The sequence below is a fragment of the Falco naumanni genome, chromosome 4 (genome assembly GCF_017639655.2).
Source record: "Falco naumanni isolate bFalNau1 chromosome 4, bFalNau1.pat, whole genome shotgun sequence".
In the NCBI taxonomy this organism is placed as follows: domain Eukaryota; kingdom Metazoa; phylum Chordata; class Aves; order Falconiformes; family Falconidae; genus Falco; species Falco naumanni.
In genome coordinates this window covers 50,718,219-50,733,817 of record NC_054057.1, presented here as the reverse complement: position 1 = coordinate 50,733,817, position 15,599 = coordinate 50,718,219, and positions in this window count along the sequence as shown.

The following is a 15,599-nucleotide window of genomic DNA, read 5'->3' as shown; positions in this document are numbered from 1 at the left end:
TGATGAAAGTGTTTGAACTGCAGATGAGGAACACGAAGGAAGAATAACGAAGGGGATGAAAAGCTGGAAAAAAATGGGAGAGCTGAGGGAGCCAGGTGGAAAAGAGAGCACGGAGTGGTTAGGAGGAGGTGCGTGTCTGAAAGGTGAAACTTGCTGGTCAGCTGTGGATAAACTGTGCTGGGAAGCCGGAGTCCAGTGGATGCACTGACTTGAGCAGAAGGAAAAGGAGAGACGGGAACAGGGCAGGGACAGCCTGCAGAGGGGGGAGCAGTGAGCTTGCTGGGAAACATAGATATCTGGACTGGACGTGCTCTCCGTCCAGACCCTGATACGGAATCGTCTGGAAGTTAAAGATCTTTGTATTTTTTAAAAGATTAGGCTTGTTTGTTTCAGCGTCCTTGGTTTGGAGAAAAGCTTGCTTATATAGAGCCGATCTTAACTGTATATATTCAATTCTCTATTTCAAGTGTTGTAATGGTGCAGAGATGTCTCAAGCAGCTGATACATTCGCTCCGAGGATTTGTAACCTTAGCACAGGTTGCAAATGTTACATACAAACGATCTCTACCCTACAGACTCCAGGTATGACAGCAGGGCATGTGGCTGAGTAGGAGTCACTCCTGGAGTGGAAATCGCTTGAGGGAACAATTGATGTGGCAGGAGGAGATGCTGTTTTACATGATCCCTTTGAGAATATGTGGCCAGTCTGGAAAGTAAGGTTCAGTATTTTAAGCTTGAGGACGACTTTGGAGCAAAATGCTCTGAACGCTTGCCTCTTAATTCTGTTTAAGTCAATTTAGTCTGAATTGACTAGGGAATCTCTTTAGCCGAGCGAAAACAGAGGCGTCTGAATGGATAGATTACACCAGGGAGACACTGCTGTATTTTCAGTAGGGTCTTAGTCCTGGAAAAGGTGAAACTGGCCTTTCCTTCAAATTTTCACTTTGTTGAGATGTCAAAATTTGATACCCTCCCTCAGAAATCCAAGTAAAAAGATTATTTTTGACTTCGGTGATCAAACTTCTAACTCCAGCTCACACAAATGACTTTTGGTCAAAATACACCCCTAAGATTACAGACATTATCAGTCTTACGCAAAGGCGGCATTTTGTGCCTTCATCCAAACCATTACCTGATGGAAAGGAGAACAAGTAACTGGGTAACTTCCGAAGTTAATCTTCTAAACTTATGTGTGTTTAGCATTTAATACTTTTAATGAATATATTTTCCTCTTAAGTGCTTGATTTGGATAAAGGCAGAAATCTGATTTTAATTTTCTTGTTGGTTTTTTAGACCTTATCTAAATCTTTGCTCTGTCACCAAGATCAGCCTTGTACGGATGAAAACAGAACCCGGGTATTTTAGTGGGACAATGTTGTCCTCTGAGGCTGTAATTGCTGAGTGTCTGGTAAGGTGAGTAATCCTAACAATAAATAGAAAAGTGTAAAATCTGACACAGTACAGAACAAACACTGAAATCAGGTTGATCGTATGATAAAAACTTGAAGTACAGGATTAAAGTATTAGGGAAAAGGGAGAGAAATGAAGGAAACCCAAAACTTTTCAGCAGCAGTTGAAGGGTAGAGGGAATAGTGATGATATCATTGTTAATTAAGATTGTTTTTCAGTGTGGATAATTGCAGGACATGTTGTTTTGGCCTTTGGTGTTCTATGAAGCTTGCAAAAACTGTCTCTGCCAGAAGGCTGTCAAAAAGTTGGATGCTGTCATTGAGTGGTGCAGCCTTCAGAAGTGCTGAGCTCCCGTCAACGTTCTGTGGAGTCTGGCAGGTGGTTAGGAGTTGGGAAAATCACATTCAGATGGGCCTAAATATGTATCTAGGAGCTTCATTTTAGTTGCCTGTTTTTTAAAACTATACCCTAATTTTGTATATATATTGTGTTGTTGCTGAATTAATGAACTGAAAAGTTCTTGGACACAGATGCCTGGTTTACTGAAATACAAGAAAATCAGAGAGGTAATTTTCTCTCCCAAATTACATAGGGCTACTTGGAGTTTTCTGTTGGGAAACTGAAGCTACATTGTGTCAGTTCCACATAGAGCTACTTACTGATCAGTAGACAAACACTTTCAATTTCAGATGCTCATTGCTCCTCTTGCAAAAATCTTTTTTACCCCTGCAGAAATAACAGTGTAAGTTTTCCATAGCAAAGGGAACTAAAGGTTTAGCTGAAGTTACATTTTTAAATGTAACACCCCCCCACTCCCCCGAGTTCTGCCATTATGAGCAAAACCAAGGAAATCAAATCTGAATGTATTTATATGGTTCTGACCATTCAAACTGATGCTGTATTTCTGTGAAACCTTGATGTTACAGTTAGATCTCTCCTGTGCTTAACGTGAGGACACTACTGGATGCCCATCTGCAGATGTGCTGCCAAGGGGGATCTTCTGTGTCTAAAAACAACTGTAAAAGCAGGCAGTGATAGAGAGGAGATACAGACTTCCATCTCCACATGGTTTTTGACCAGAAAATACAGCTTGTTTGAAGTGACAAGTGCACGTCATTTACTTACCTTGGTGGAAGCACAGGGCTTGACCCTGAATATCAATTACTGTACCTGAAATAGCATAAAATCAAACTGGGTCGTAACTTTTTGTGCCAGTGAGAGATGGAGCCACATGGAGATAAAGTGAAGGGCTTTGCCTTCTATAGCAACTCAGGCCAAATAGGAGCCAGATGGCAGAAATCAGAAGGAAAAAACCTGTTCTGTACCAGACTGGTGGTAGAAATGGGGCTCTGGGAAGCTGTCTGCAGAGCTGGTGGCGCACCATCCCTCCCCAGCGCTTCTGTTGACCAGAAGTCCCTCTTTTTAGGGGAGAGACATTTTTGAGAATGCCTTCAAGGACTTGGTCTCATAGTCTCTTCCCTACTCAACCACAGAATCATAGCATATCCTGGGTTGGAAGGGACCCGCAGGGGTGACTGAGCCCAGTTCTCAGTACTTGGCCATTATTTACCCACATTAAAGCTCTGATGCCCTGTGCCTAGTGCTTAGGGCTTCACGGCAGCCCTTGTAGCAAAGTTTGATTTTGCAGCTGGAGAATAACTAGGCTGGAAGGGGCCCCTGTATCTACCTTCGAAACCCTGAACTTTTTCTCCTTTTCTTGCTCGGCTGCAGCATTTCCCTTATGTTTATGCAAGTGTGTGCCTGCAGTAGTATTTTTAATGATTTGTTTTATTTTGTCAAACTGGTATTTTCTTTTAAAAAACAGCCTGGCAAGGTCTTAAAAGAAGCAGCTATAAACAGATCAACTATGAACAGCGCATTAAAGGAAAGTTTAAGACCAAGAGCTAGTTAGAGGCATGTCTCTGCAGAGATTAGCTGTGGTCCACATAAAGCCAGCATTCATGAGGAAAAATATGAATATCAGCAGGCAAGACTATGCAGAATCCTTAAATTTGGCTCTGCTGGAAATAGAGACAAGTTAGGTAGAGGTACTTCTGGGGGATGATGTACAGAAAATTAGGGTGATAGCCCAGTATCATAATTGTTATCATAATATATAGCAGCCTTAACCATGTATAAAGCCAGTAAGGGAGTACTGGGCGAAACACCCTGCCAGCATAGCATGGCAAGGGTTGCTCCCGCTCCACAGCTGAAGTGTTAGACAGTCAGGGTACTCATAGGCACACACAGATGCCAGAGGCTTCTCCTTTACATTTTACAGGCTCCTCGGGACTTGGAAAATTCCCGCTTTCCCCTTCCACCTCTTCGCACCAGCTCTTTGCACTGCGCCAGGCTGTGCGGGAGCTCCAGGGACAGAAGGTGAAGGAGAATAGCGAGGGATTTGCATGAGGCACTGGACAAAAGTGCTCATTTGGAAAGGTAACGAGTGTCTGTAATTGCCAGGGTGGGTCAGGGTGGGCATCCAAACAGCTGAGGGGGAGCTGGGAGGAATCAGTGCAGATGCCCTTTGCAGTGAAAACAAGTGCCCTGTGAAGTTGTGCAGCCTTTAAAACAAACAAACAAATGAATGAACTTTTATTGTTGCAGAGCTTTTAAAAAGACATTTGTTATGTTCAGAGGAGATTGGCGTTTGGAGCTGTATCATGAGAGACCAAAGGAAATGAGTTGGCAATAAGTCGGGGTGTGACTAGAACCATTATTTTAGTTTGGCTGAACAGGGAAAGGCTGTGCTTCACTGATGGTGTAAAAAAAAAATAATAAAAAAATCCAGAACTAAACCTGAAGTAAGGGCGACAACTAAGAGCAAGGCAGAACTTAGATCTCTGCTCTACTTCAGCATCAGCTGAGTGTTGGGCGAGATAAGGACAACAAAAATTTGGGTAGAAGTAAAAGATCTGGAGAGAGATGGGTTTGTGAGCCATCAGGATATGAGCTCAAATGCTGTTTGCAAGGAGACCGACGGCAGGGCCCTGTGGTGCTGCGGGAGGACCGTGCCTGACATCCCCCAGGAGCTCTGCAGGAGGCAGGGCTGGGGCGGGTGGTGACAGGTGGCTGCACATGGGACTGGGCCAAGGACCCCAAGGATGGGCATGTCAATTCTGGCATGAGAGGCACAGGAGAGAGTGAGAGGGTGTGAAGGGCTCGGTGAGTCACTAAGGTGGGCGAAGGAGTTAGAAGGTGAAAAAGCAGCATAAAGTCAGTGTCTGTGTGAGAGAGAGGAGGAACGGGCTGTGGGACAGGGAGGGTGACATCGTGTTTTTGCGTTTTCTTTTGGAGCAGCTGGTGTGACTCAGAGCAGCGATCCCCGGGGGCAGGAGGACCCAGGTGTCTGAGGAGGACTTCGCTGAGGCTGTGGGTGTGAGTCGCAGCTCAGGCAGACCCTGACTAGTGTTTTCACTGGTTGAGAAACCGGGTTGAGTGTTAAAAAAGACCCACTTTCCCAAACTCCTAGAAGGTTTGCCTTGTGACTGAGGTTCAAGAAAGACTGGAATTTACCAAGGAGACCGCAGTTTCAGCTTTGCCAAAAGGGTGAGCATTCTTTGTAGCAATCTCTCTGCAGGTAAGGTCTCTCCCAACAAGGAATTAACTGTTTGCAGCACTGCTGTGCATTGCCCTGAGTGCTCTAGGAATATACTAGCACCAAATATGTGCCAGGAATATAATGTTATATGCCTCTAAGTGTCTCATTTGTTAGGTTTTTAAGTATTGAATTGTGCTCTGGTTCTTCCAAACCCCATCCCTCCGTGCAGTGCTGTTGGCCTCAACAAGCCTTCAGCAATCAAGTGTTCGGAAGAGCCTCATCTGCTCATTTGAGTCTCTACCTTGAACCTCTTACAACTGTCTTTGGACTAGAACATATTCCTGCTCTCCCACCAGAAAGCCACAGACACTGAGATGTCCCTTTTCACTGCCTTTTCCCCCTCACCAAAAAAAGTTTCCCCCTTCAGAGTCTTCCTGTCTCAAAGTGACAGGGGGCAGAAAGAGCTGAAGCTGAACACGTGAACAAGTCCACATCACGCTTTTGCCTAAGCAGCTTCTGTGATGCTGCAACCAAGATGCTCTGTCAATAGCCTCTGTATTTATTTTGCCATACTGAAGGCCAGAGATTAATTTATCTGGACGTCCACTCCACCTTGCAACACAGCTTTGTGTTATACTTGATAACACGTGGAGCTATTTTAATCCGGCTTAATTTGATCTTGATCTTCAGTTAATACCCTTTTGATTTTTCCTCTAACCTGTTTTCCTGAAGTTTACAAGTATAAAATCATAGGAGAAATGGTATCTAACTTCTGATCCACATTATTAATAAGCTGATTACAAGTATTTAAAGTTATCTCCTCTTCTCCAGATGCAACAGAACAAATGCCCTCTAAATACCGTCAGTCTTGCCAACAAGTTACAGAGCTCTTGCTGGAAATCACCGATGTCAAAATGCAGATGGAGACCTTGGTCCTGTGAGTCAAACCATCGTGCAAGTCCAGCTGAGCTTGGTGGATCCCTATCAAGACCTAGATTTTCAGTCTTGTAGTTCCACCAGGTGTGCAAGTTTTGGCTTGAGGAAACTGCCAGTAAGCTGGGTCATTTACACAAAATATTTGGCGAGTATCGTGGAGTGATTTCTCTGTAAGTACCGTGGGTAGGTGGTTCCCCCGGCTGGGGTTAGAGGCAGTGTAGCAGCCTGGTGCTCAGCCCAAGGATAGCAAAGGTGCTGCTGATGGCCATCCTGGATTCCTGCCTCTATTCCCTCCAGCCTTTAGTCATCTCTTTTTTTCACATGGTAAGTTCCTGGAGAGGGTCAACCCCCTTGCTGTGTGTTTGGATGGTGGCGGGTGCGCTGGATCCTGCGATACAGGCACTTTGTCTCTGGGGGAGCAGGGCTGTGGGTTTCTGTGCTGCCCGTGGTGCAGCGGAGAGAGGGATCTTTCCTGGGGGCGACCTCAAGCAGTTGGTGCAAATGTGAGTCAGCCCCTATTTGAGGACAGGGGACCAGTGGCAATGGGACATGGAGACCTGGTTGGGATCCTCTGGGAGCCTCTGGAGGGGCAGTTAGAAGACGAATGGGAGCATGGGCTTTTTAGCACCCAGGTGCTATGGAAGGAAACCACTTGCTCCGGGGGATCTGACTACTTGAGCCAGGGGGATGTGAGGTGATGAGGCTTGTCCTTTGTTTCTTGGGTCCATGGCGTACTGGTGAATTGCCAGGCTTGCAGGTGAGCTCTGGCCATCAGAGAGCTGTAGGTGCTGGGACAGTGTCATGTGTTCACTGAGTAATTGGCCCTTCACAGATGTGTTGAGAATAACTCTTGTCCAAGGATTTTCCATGGAAAATGTGCTGCATGCCAGGAGTGCTGCTCTAGGGCCACACCATTTTTCCCTGTAAGAAAGCCCATCTCCTATGTGTGACAGTGATTTTATACTGGTGTAGCTCCACCAGCAACATCAGCTTTACATGGGATATTTGAGAACAGAGGCAGATCCTTTTTCTTATTTGGGAAGAAAACAAGTCTTTTCTTCTTCATTAGGAATGGCTCTGCAGGGAAAAGATTGCAGTTTCCTGCCCATATGCTCCCTGGCCCTTTTGATGGAAAGATCTAATTGTCTTAAAAAGGAGCGATTCTTCAGGAATCTACATACACTTAGAAGGTGTTAAATGAGGAAATCTCTGACACTGCCCCTAGAGCTGCATAATTTAATAATTTATTTATTTATTTATTTATTTATTTATCAATTAGTTAATAATCAAGGCTGAATTCTTAAGTTTTGGTATTTATCTTTCAATTTTTTCAATGTAACCAATTTTCAAAGGGTAAATCAGCACCCAGCTATGTAAGAAATGAAGAAATTAAAGGATGGAAGAAATGAATGAATGAATGAAAGAAATGTTCTGGCTGTGCAAGGACAATAGGTACGTGCTTGATTTGTGCCGGGAGGTGGTGTTTGCCAGTGCCTGGTGGCTGCCAAACCATATCTCCTACCCATGTCAAAGACTTGTTGATGAGTCGTTGGGGGCCACCCTTGGGACCACCACCTCCAGCCAGCCCATCGAGCCTTCCCGGAGCCTCTGCCACAGGGCTGGGGAGAGCAATTTCAGCACCCACCTGAGACCTACCCTTATCTCATAGCTCTGCTGAAGCTCTGCTCTGTTGATAATGCACCTGATATTTCTTTTTCCAGGTTTTTTTTCTTTTTTTTTTTTTCTTTCTTTTTCCAGAAATATTGTATTGCATGCATTTACCAAAAAAACCCTCCCTGGGTGAGCAGAGCTGCTTTCCCCCTGAGGAAGGCCGAGCACACGGCGGTATGTTGTTAGGAATAAATGCCAGCAGAGGGCACGCCAAGATATGCAGACGGGAAAAAAATAAAATTACGCGTGTTGGGTTTCTCTGAGGAGTGAGGCAAAACTGTTGGTTCATAATTCATGTGCCTGTAGGACATTGTAATAGAATATAATTGGTCTGTCAGGGCATTGGTGGTATTTTGCTTTGAAAAATGCTATCAACAAAATATCTTAAAACATCTATGAATGTAACATGATTTTCGATGTGTTGATGGAAAGAAAAGAGCCTCCCCTCCCCTGGCTCACCTGGTTCTCTTCTATTAACCTTTCCTCCACAACAGTTAGAAAGAGGTAATAGTGTAAGCGGAGTTTTGCAGTTTTAAAGACAGAAGATTGTTTTTTGGGTTTTAATAAGTATATATCTCATTTTTATATTATTTTAATTCAATAAGGACTAGCTGCTGTTGCTCTTCGGGGCTAGATTTACACTATCTAGGTTTTTGGCATGTTTTCCAGCTTAATGCGCTAGTCTGGGTGAGATTGTGCACACTGAATACCCAAATGTGAATCTTCCTGGGAAATAAGACATCCCCTAAATGTCTGTCTACCAGTAGATGCAAGCAGCTAGCTAGCACCAATATACAATCACCTCCAAAAGAAATAATTAACGACATCTATTGATTCCTTGGCTGTAAATTTAAACCATGCAATGGATGGCTTTACCCAGAGGACCCCACGGAAAGCCATGAAGTCCTGGGTGTCCCCTGCCCGATGTGTCCATGGGTTGATGCTTTAGGCTGGTATTTGCCTTCTGCTGCACTGCCACTGCTGCTGGTGGTGGGACCAGGAGCTGGGGGGATGAGGTGCTAAGGTGACTCTGTGGCCCACATCCACCCAGGTGCAAGGGAGCTGATGCTCGCTGCGGGCAGAGAGGGGAATGGAAAACCTGTGACATTTCAAAGAAATATATAAACTTTTATTTTAAGTATTTAAGGGTAATAAAATGGTTTAGCTAATCAGGCAAAGTGTTCAATCAAACTTCCCTACACTTCAGTTTCTCATAAGTCGGGAACACAACTCTCACCTCAGAGCCACTGAAATGTGGTTTTGTTTCGGCAGGTGGATGCACAGGGTTTGGTCCTTCCTTGCATCAAGCTAACATCAGTCTGGAGCAGGCACTGCATTGCTCAGGGCCATGCTGTAAACCCAAGGAAGGGCCAGACATAGAGCTCCCTGCACAGCTGCTGCTCGCTGGTGCTGGGTCACGATGGCAGCGCCAGTCTCGCCTGGCAAAATGGCCTGGCAAAGCTGCAGGAGGGCACAGGCAGTGCCAGCAGGTAGGCTTCGATGCCCAGATGCCAAAATGCAGGGAGTCTCAACCCACCAGCAAATGTCCAGAGGCAGCACTGGCCCCGTGCCAGCTCCCTCCGCCTGGTGGGATGGAGCTCGCTAAGGGGAGTCCTATTTAGCACAGGGCTTTCCTAAGGGAAATCCTCTGTCCAGGCAGAGCAGATCATGCAAACAATTTCAAATTCCCTCAAAAGACATGTTTTCTGCAAGCTCCCAGCACAGCGAAGACTCCATATTGTGTAGTGTGTAATGTCTAATGGCTCTCCCTCAGCCTCGCACCCCTGTCTTTTGGCCTCCAGGCAAAATAGTAGTTGGCTAAACCCATCCTGATTTGGATGGGAAGAGCCTCATTCAAAGAAACACTATCTGTATGTGTTCGTAATGGAGTGAGGGGAGGCCCCTCCACCAGGAGGGCCTTGCGTGCTCAGATGGACACCTGAGGTCAGCTGGAAATGTCTGGGACAACCCTGTTTGAGGGGGTGGTAACTCCAACACCTCTGATGATTCCCTCTTTGACTGGCATGGGCTTGAATTGAGCACCTGACTGCAGGAACCATTAGTGCTATAAACCTGCAAATAGGTAAACCAGCCTGCCCGTAGCCTCTACCTAGGCATGATGGTTGTACAAAGTCCACAACAGTACCTGACTTAGGTTTTTTCAGTTGTTTTTTTTTTTTCAAATTGTCAGGTGGGAGGTTACTGGCACAAGCCCATGGGTGAGAGCAGCTCCAAGGTGTTTGTTGTTACTCATCTAGAATTTGCTTCAAGGACACCCTGAAGTCTTAGTCTTTGCTGTCATTTTAGGTAATATTTCTTTGAGAAATTTCCCACCCAAAACTACATGATGTGGTTATGGTTGACTGACATAGCTTGCAAATCCATCAATTTCCAACATCTAATCCATTTCTACCCCTGAAAAGTTACATTGCTTTGAAGTAATATGTGGTTTTTCAAAGTAACTAAGCAGTCTTTGATTCTATTAGCTAAGCAGCAAAAAGATTCCCAAATGAAATGAGGAGTTTGAAGTCAACCAAAAAATCTTTTTCAATCCAGCCAAAAGTTTCTCATTTTTCCCTTCAGAAAGGAAATTACCTGACATGTAGATATATTCGGATAGTCCAAACTGTGCTTGCAAAAGCAATGTGTATGTGGAAAGCATCATGCACTTCATGAGAGAAGATTTCTTTACTACAGATACAGTAGTATTTCCAATACTGCCTTGTGGTACCCAAACAATCTCCCAATAAAAGCCTTTTACTGAATTAAAACAAGAACCACAAAATCCTCAAAAACCTTGTTTTGGTTGGCCAAAACATATATAAACTCTAACTAACAGGGAACTGGTGGAGCAATAAACAAACATGTTTAACACCTAAGGCACTGGTACCCTCCGCAGACTCTACAAGAGTTCATTAAACCTTGCCCTGTAAACTTATGGACCAATTTCATCTCATGCCGTCTACTCTGCCAAGTTCTTGCTCTGTAATTCCCTAAACAGGATAAACTCCTAGAAATTCAGCCAGCAGCAAGAGGACTAGCAGCTGAGCGTAACCAGCAGTCCCACCGCCTTGCTTGCTGCCACGCCTGCAGCTCGCTTCGATCCCTGCTTTAAACGATCATTACAATCAATGGAGTAATCAGGGAAATAGCCTGCGCTGCTGCCTGTGCCTTCCTGCCGGGCATCTGCTGCACGCCCCAGCCACCCGCAGCGTCAGGATGCCTCTGGCCTGGCACTGGCTACCCAGGACCTGGCCTGGGCTGGCGGCATGTGCTGGCGAGGGGCTGTGTCAGTGCTGTGTTAACAGAGAGAGTTCATCTCACCTCCCTCCCTCCAAAAAGGAGGTGTCATGATGACGGTAGGTGCCTACGCTCAGCTTACACCGAGCGCGTGGCTTGTGGGAGGCAAATGTCGTGGGAGAGAAATTCCCACTCTGTAGGTATGTATGCGATGTTTTAAGTAGATGTGTTGTTCCCAGCAGCTGAGGAGTAACTGGTATGGATTTATGAAACATTTGAAAAATCACAAAGTTAAATTCAAGAGTCTCTTGTATTTTTACATCTCTTTCTGTTATAGCAAAATATATGTATTCAGCAAAATGGCAGTTCTGAAGGAATTATAGGAAGCTATCTTGGTTTTCCTAAATAAAGGAGGTGGTTTAAAAAAGCGAAATATCTACCTATAATTATTTCCTTTTTTCCACCCTTCATATACTTGTTTTCTTCTCTGTGAGCTGGGTCTGTGTTTATCACAACTTAGTCCCAGGCTAAGTGGCAGCCACTTTACACTATTAACTGAAGCTATTGTATATTCTTTATAGATTACAGACCTCAGAAATGCCTTAGAAAACTTGGAATACAATCATTAGGCCTATTTTGCGCTCCTCTAACTGGCAAATCATGCAAAGCTCCTGGAAAGAGAAAAATGTAAGCTGGTAGATCATAAGCAGTCTCTTGTAAATAGCTTTCCACCCGCAGAAAGGCACGCTTTTGAAGTCCAATAGATGGGGCCATGGCTGGTTCCTGGAGGAGATCTGTGAGCCTCTGCTGCCTTCCAGAATTGATGCTTCTGTTCCTGCCTGTCCCAGATACTGAGTGGATGAGGGTTTAAATGGTGACACAGTTTGTCACCTGTGCTGTCAGAAAAACGCCTCTGCTGTGCAGGACCGAGCCGTTCCCCTTCCTGGTTTTGGGCAGAGCAGAGAGGATGGATAATCCTTTGCGCTGAGGGTGAGCAACGTTTTGACCTTTAGTTTTCTAAGGATGCTGCTGCTTGAAACCACCCAATTTTGCGCCTGGGTGTAGGGAGGTAGGTGGGAATCGGGGCGAGCTGGCAGGGCCTGGGGAGGGTGGCCAGAGGCGCATGGTACATGTCCTCCATTGGATGCCCATCTCTAAATGCTCGTTTCTGAACATGTCTGTTATAAAAAAGTGTGGGTGTGGGTGTAGCTTTTCCACCCCCTCAGCTGTGTTTAAGACAGAGTGATCACGACCACTGGAGCCCAGCCTGGTGGCTGTGTAACAGGGGGGCAGCCCCTTCCTGCACCCCCACAGGGATGGCTGGGGTATGGTGCTGAGGTAACTTTACAAGAGGTGTCTCTGAGAATGGCTAAGATGCAAGAAAGAGCAGTGAGAAGCCGATCCATCAGTGATGCACCCGTGGGGTCCGGAGTTGCATTAAGCTTAGTCTTTCACCCTTGATCCTTATTTGCCCAGACCCAAGGACTTGTCTTCCTGATTTGACCATGGACCTGCCTCATCATCTCGGACCTGCCCAGCAGCTGCTGTGCTGTGGCTGTCCCTGGTTTCTATCACCAGAGCTGCTTGACTCTCCTTGCTCAGGGATGGTGGGACTATACCCCTATCAGTGGGGTTGCTGCCTGCCACCCTCATCTTCAGCCCTGGCTCAGGGGTTGCCTTCTCTTGCGGTGTAGCTGGCCTCATTCCCCCCCAAGAGTTCTATTTCTTAGTTTTATCTAAATCCCATGATTTTGCCACCAGGAGTCCATAAGCGGATTCAGTTTCATTGACCAGCATTCAAGCATCAATTTAACTACATGTTAAGCAGGGCTGACTTTCTGAATTGGGACCAAAACTGCTGTTGTAGGAGGACAGTGTTGAATTCAGGTGTTTTGGGATTTGATTGTTTCCTATTGAAGTCAACACCAGGCTCCAGCTAATTTCAATAACAAAAGCTATAACAAAATGTAGAAGTATGCATATTTAAGTCACTAGGTGGGAATGAAACACTTGACTGTGCTCTGGATATTGTATATTGTTCAGAATTTCACAGTAGCTACCTTTGTGCTGGCACACATTTGCAGTATGTTTCAAATAACTGGAATAATTATATATACAGTTCTAGTAAGTGGTTAATACAGATGATATGTTCCTACAGAGAAAGAACGATAACAAGTTCAGTAATTATGGGGAATGGGAATTAAACTTGACGAACTGCATGGGCACAGTAAAACTGCAGTCATGAATTTTGCTTTTGATTGATACCAAGAACACATAGTTGCTGGAGACGAATAATAACATTGAAATATGCATCATCCCAAGCAGTAGTTTAACTTTGTGTATGTGTGTGTCAGAGCTAAGTTAAATGCTTATCTTGAAGCATGTGATTATTAAAGAAATATAAACCTTGTTCTGCAGAGATCAAATATGAATATCTAGTATATTTGGAAGATGTACAGCAATCTTATCACTTCAGACTGGACATCCGCTATAGCTAAATTAATGGGGCTTTTCAAAACATTTCTCTGAAATGTTCTTTTCCCAGTTTTTGAGTTCCAAAACTTATTGTGCAGCACCTCATACAGTGATAAGAACAATGGCACAAGACCTTCCTAGAGCTTGGAGATAGACCATGATGAAGTTCACTGTGTGCTGTTTTCATATGTGTGATCCAGGAGCTGGTGTGGGGCCCAGCCCACTGCCATCACCCCAAGGTGACAGGCTTTGCTCGAGCCTCCCTGTTGCAGATCTCAGACAAGTGGTCACACCAGGGAAAGGTGCAGACCACTGCTCCTGAAAGCCAGCTCTGGGCAGACAGCTTGTTGTCTGTTCTTAAATATTTCAGGTTTTGTTCATGTTCTGCTCCTGTCTTGTAGTAAACTGGGCTGTACCCTTCTTTCCTGGTCCTTGAAGCCCAAGCCTCATCTTCGCATGTGGTTTGGGCCCAAGGCTGTCAGTGGGCAGGTGCTGTGACTTGTTGGCCCAGTACATTTTGGGGCTGATTTCTTTTCGAGTTTTTCTTCACAAGCTCTTTTGGAGAAGTTGCTGCTGCTAATTATTCTCATAGAGGGCCAGGCTCATTTTTGGCCCTTAATGATCAATAGCATTTGATCAGTTTTGTACTGATTAGTGTTGGTCATTCCTGGCTTAAAAAGGGTAACTTCTATCTGACTCACTAATGTTTGGGGGCTGTAAATTCTCTTTTAGCACATTAGCACTCTTTTGTAGCGTGATATTTGATGCGTGAACGTGTGTGTTATCTATAACCTATTTTCTTGAAGCTCAGCCCAGAAAAGCAGCACGCTCTAGTCTCTCTGGGAATATTGTAGAATACCTTAATTTTCAGTCATAACCACATTTAGACATAGCACTGCCGTTTTAAATTGGGGTAATGAAATCTTGACAAGTGGCTTGGACAAACACAACACAAGCAATAACAGAGGCTTTAATAAAATGAAAGGATTTCCAGGGAATACCTTCATTTCTTCCCTCCTCCAATTTAATTCTTTCTGAGAATAATCAAACCATAACATAGGACTAAATTCAAGAGATGAAGTTCAGCTGGAGAGGAAATAATGTCCATAAAATGTTTTCTAAGGTCGTTCATTTGTTTGAAATGAGTTCTGTGTGTCAGACTGATGTGCCTTAAATACTTCATAAGCAAAAATACTTTGCACTTGAAGTACCTTTTCATCTAGGGATCTCAAAGTGTTTTAGCAGGAAGGGGAAGGATAACTGTTGTTGCTGGCTGTTGCCAACTAACAGCAGATGGCTGAGTCTTCCAAGGCAGTTCCTCCAGACCCAGTTTCGGTGTGGTGTGGGTTGAGGGGGTGGGTTTGGTGTGTCCATTCCACGGCCTGGTGTATGCATAGGATGCCCACACCTGCCTTCCATGTCCTTCTCCCTGCTGCGAGCTATCACTGCAGCATGAATCTGTGACGTGGGAAAAGTACAAAGGTTTTGTTGTCTGTTTTGGGGCATTTGACTGGAGAACCAGAGGTGCCATGCCAAAATAAACAATTGGTTTTTTAGAGAAATCTCAGTCAGAGTGAGCTTCCGTTCAGATGATCAAAGTAACCTTCACGCAGGTCCAGAGAAACTCCAGATGCCCCCCTCCCCGGCCCCTGCATGTCGAAAAAATAGCAGATGCTCAGCATCGCCAGGGCCACTCTGCTGCCCAGCCTCTGTTCTGAAGGCATTTGTTCCTCACCTGCCATGGTCTTTGGTTATGGTAACCCTGGTGAGCTTCACGCAGGGGCATGTGTATCTGAGTTACAGCTGATTTACTCAGTAGGATGGATATGTCCTAAATCCCACAGTACAACAGCCAGCAAAAACTCCCAGAACTCCAGCGATAGTGACCTGTCCCACTGATACAGAGAAAAAATCCAGCCTTTGTCCCTCCTGCTGTTGTGAAGTCTGGAGTGGCCCGTAGGGTGGTAAGGGAGCGATGGGCACCACCACCTGGTGCCAGGAGGAGCCCAGCGTTATTCCAGGCCGCGGCCGATGGCCGATGGCGCACTAGCAGCACAGTTTAGCTCATACAGCCCGTTTAGAGTCAGGTCCCCATGAAGGACGTTTCACTTCCAGGTGAGAGATGAGTTCCTTTGCTGGAGTTCCCTGTATCCCGCGGTTTCTCCTGGATACATGACTTTTAGACAGAGGCCTAACGAAAGCCAGTCTGGGGGCTGATGAGACTGCGTGCTTCATTAGCACCTTTTGTGTTTCAATGGGCAGCAGGGCAATTAACACAGGGCTCATTACACAAGAATTTTGATCATTTGCTCTGCTTATTCATCAT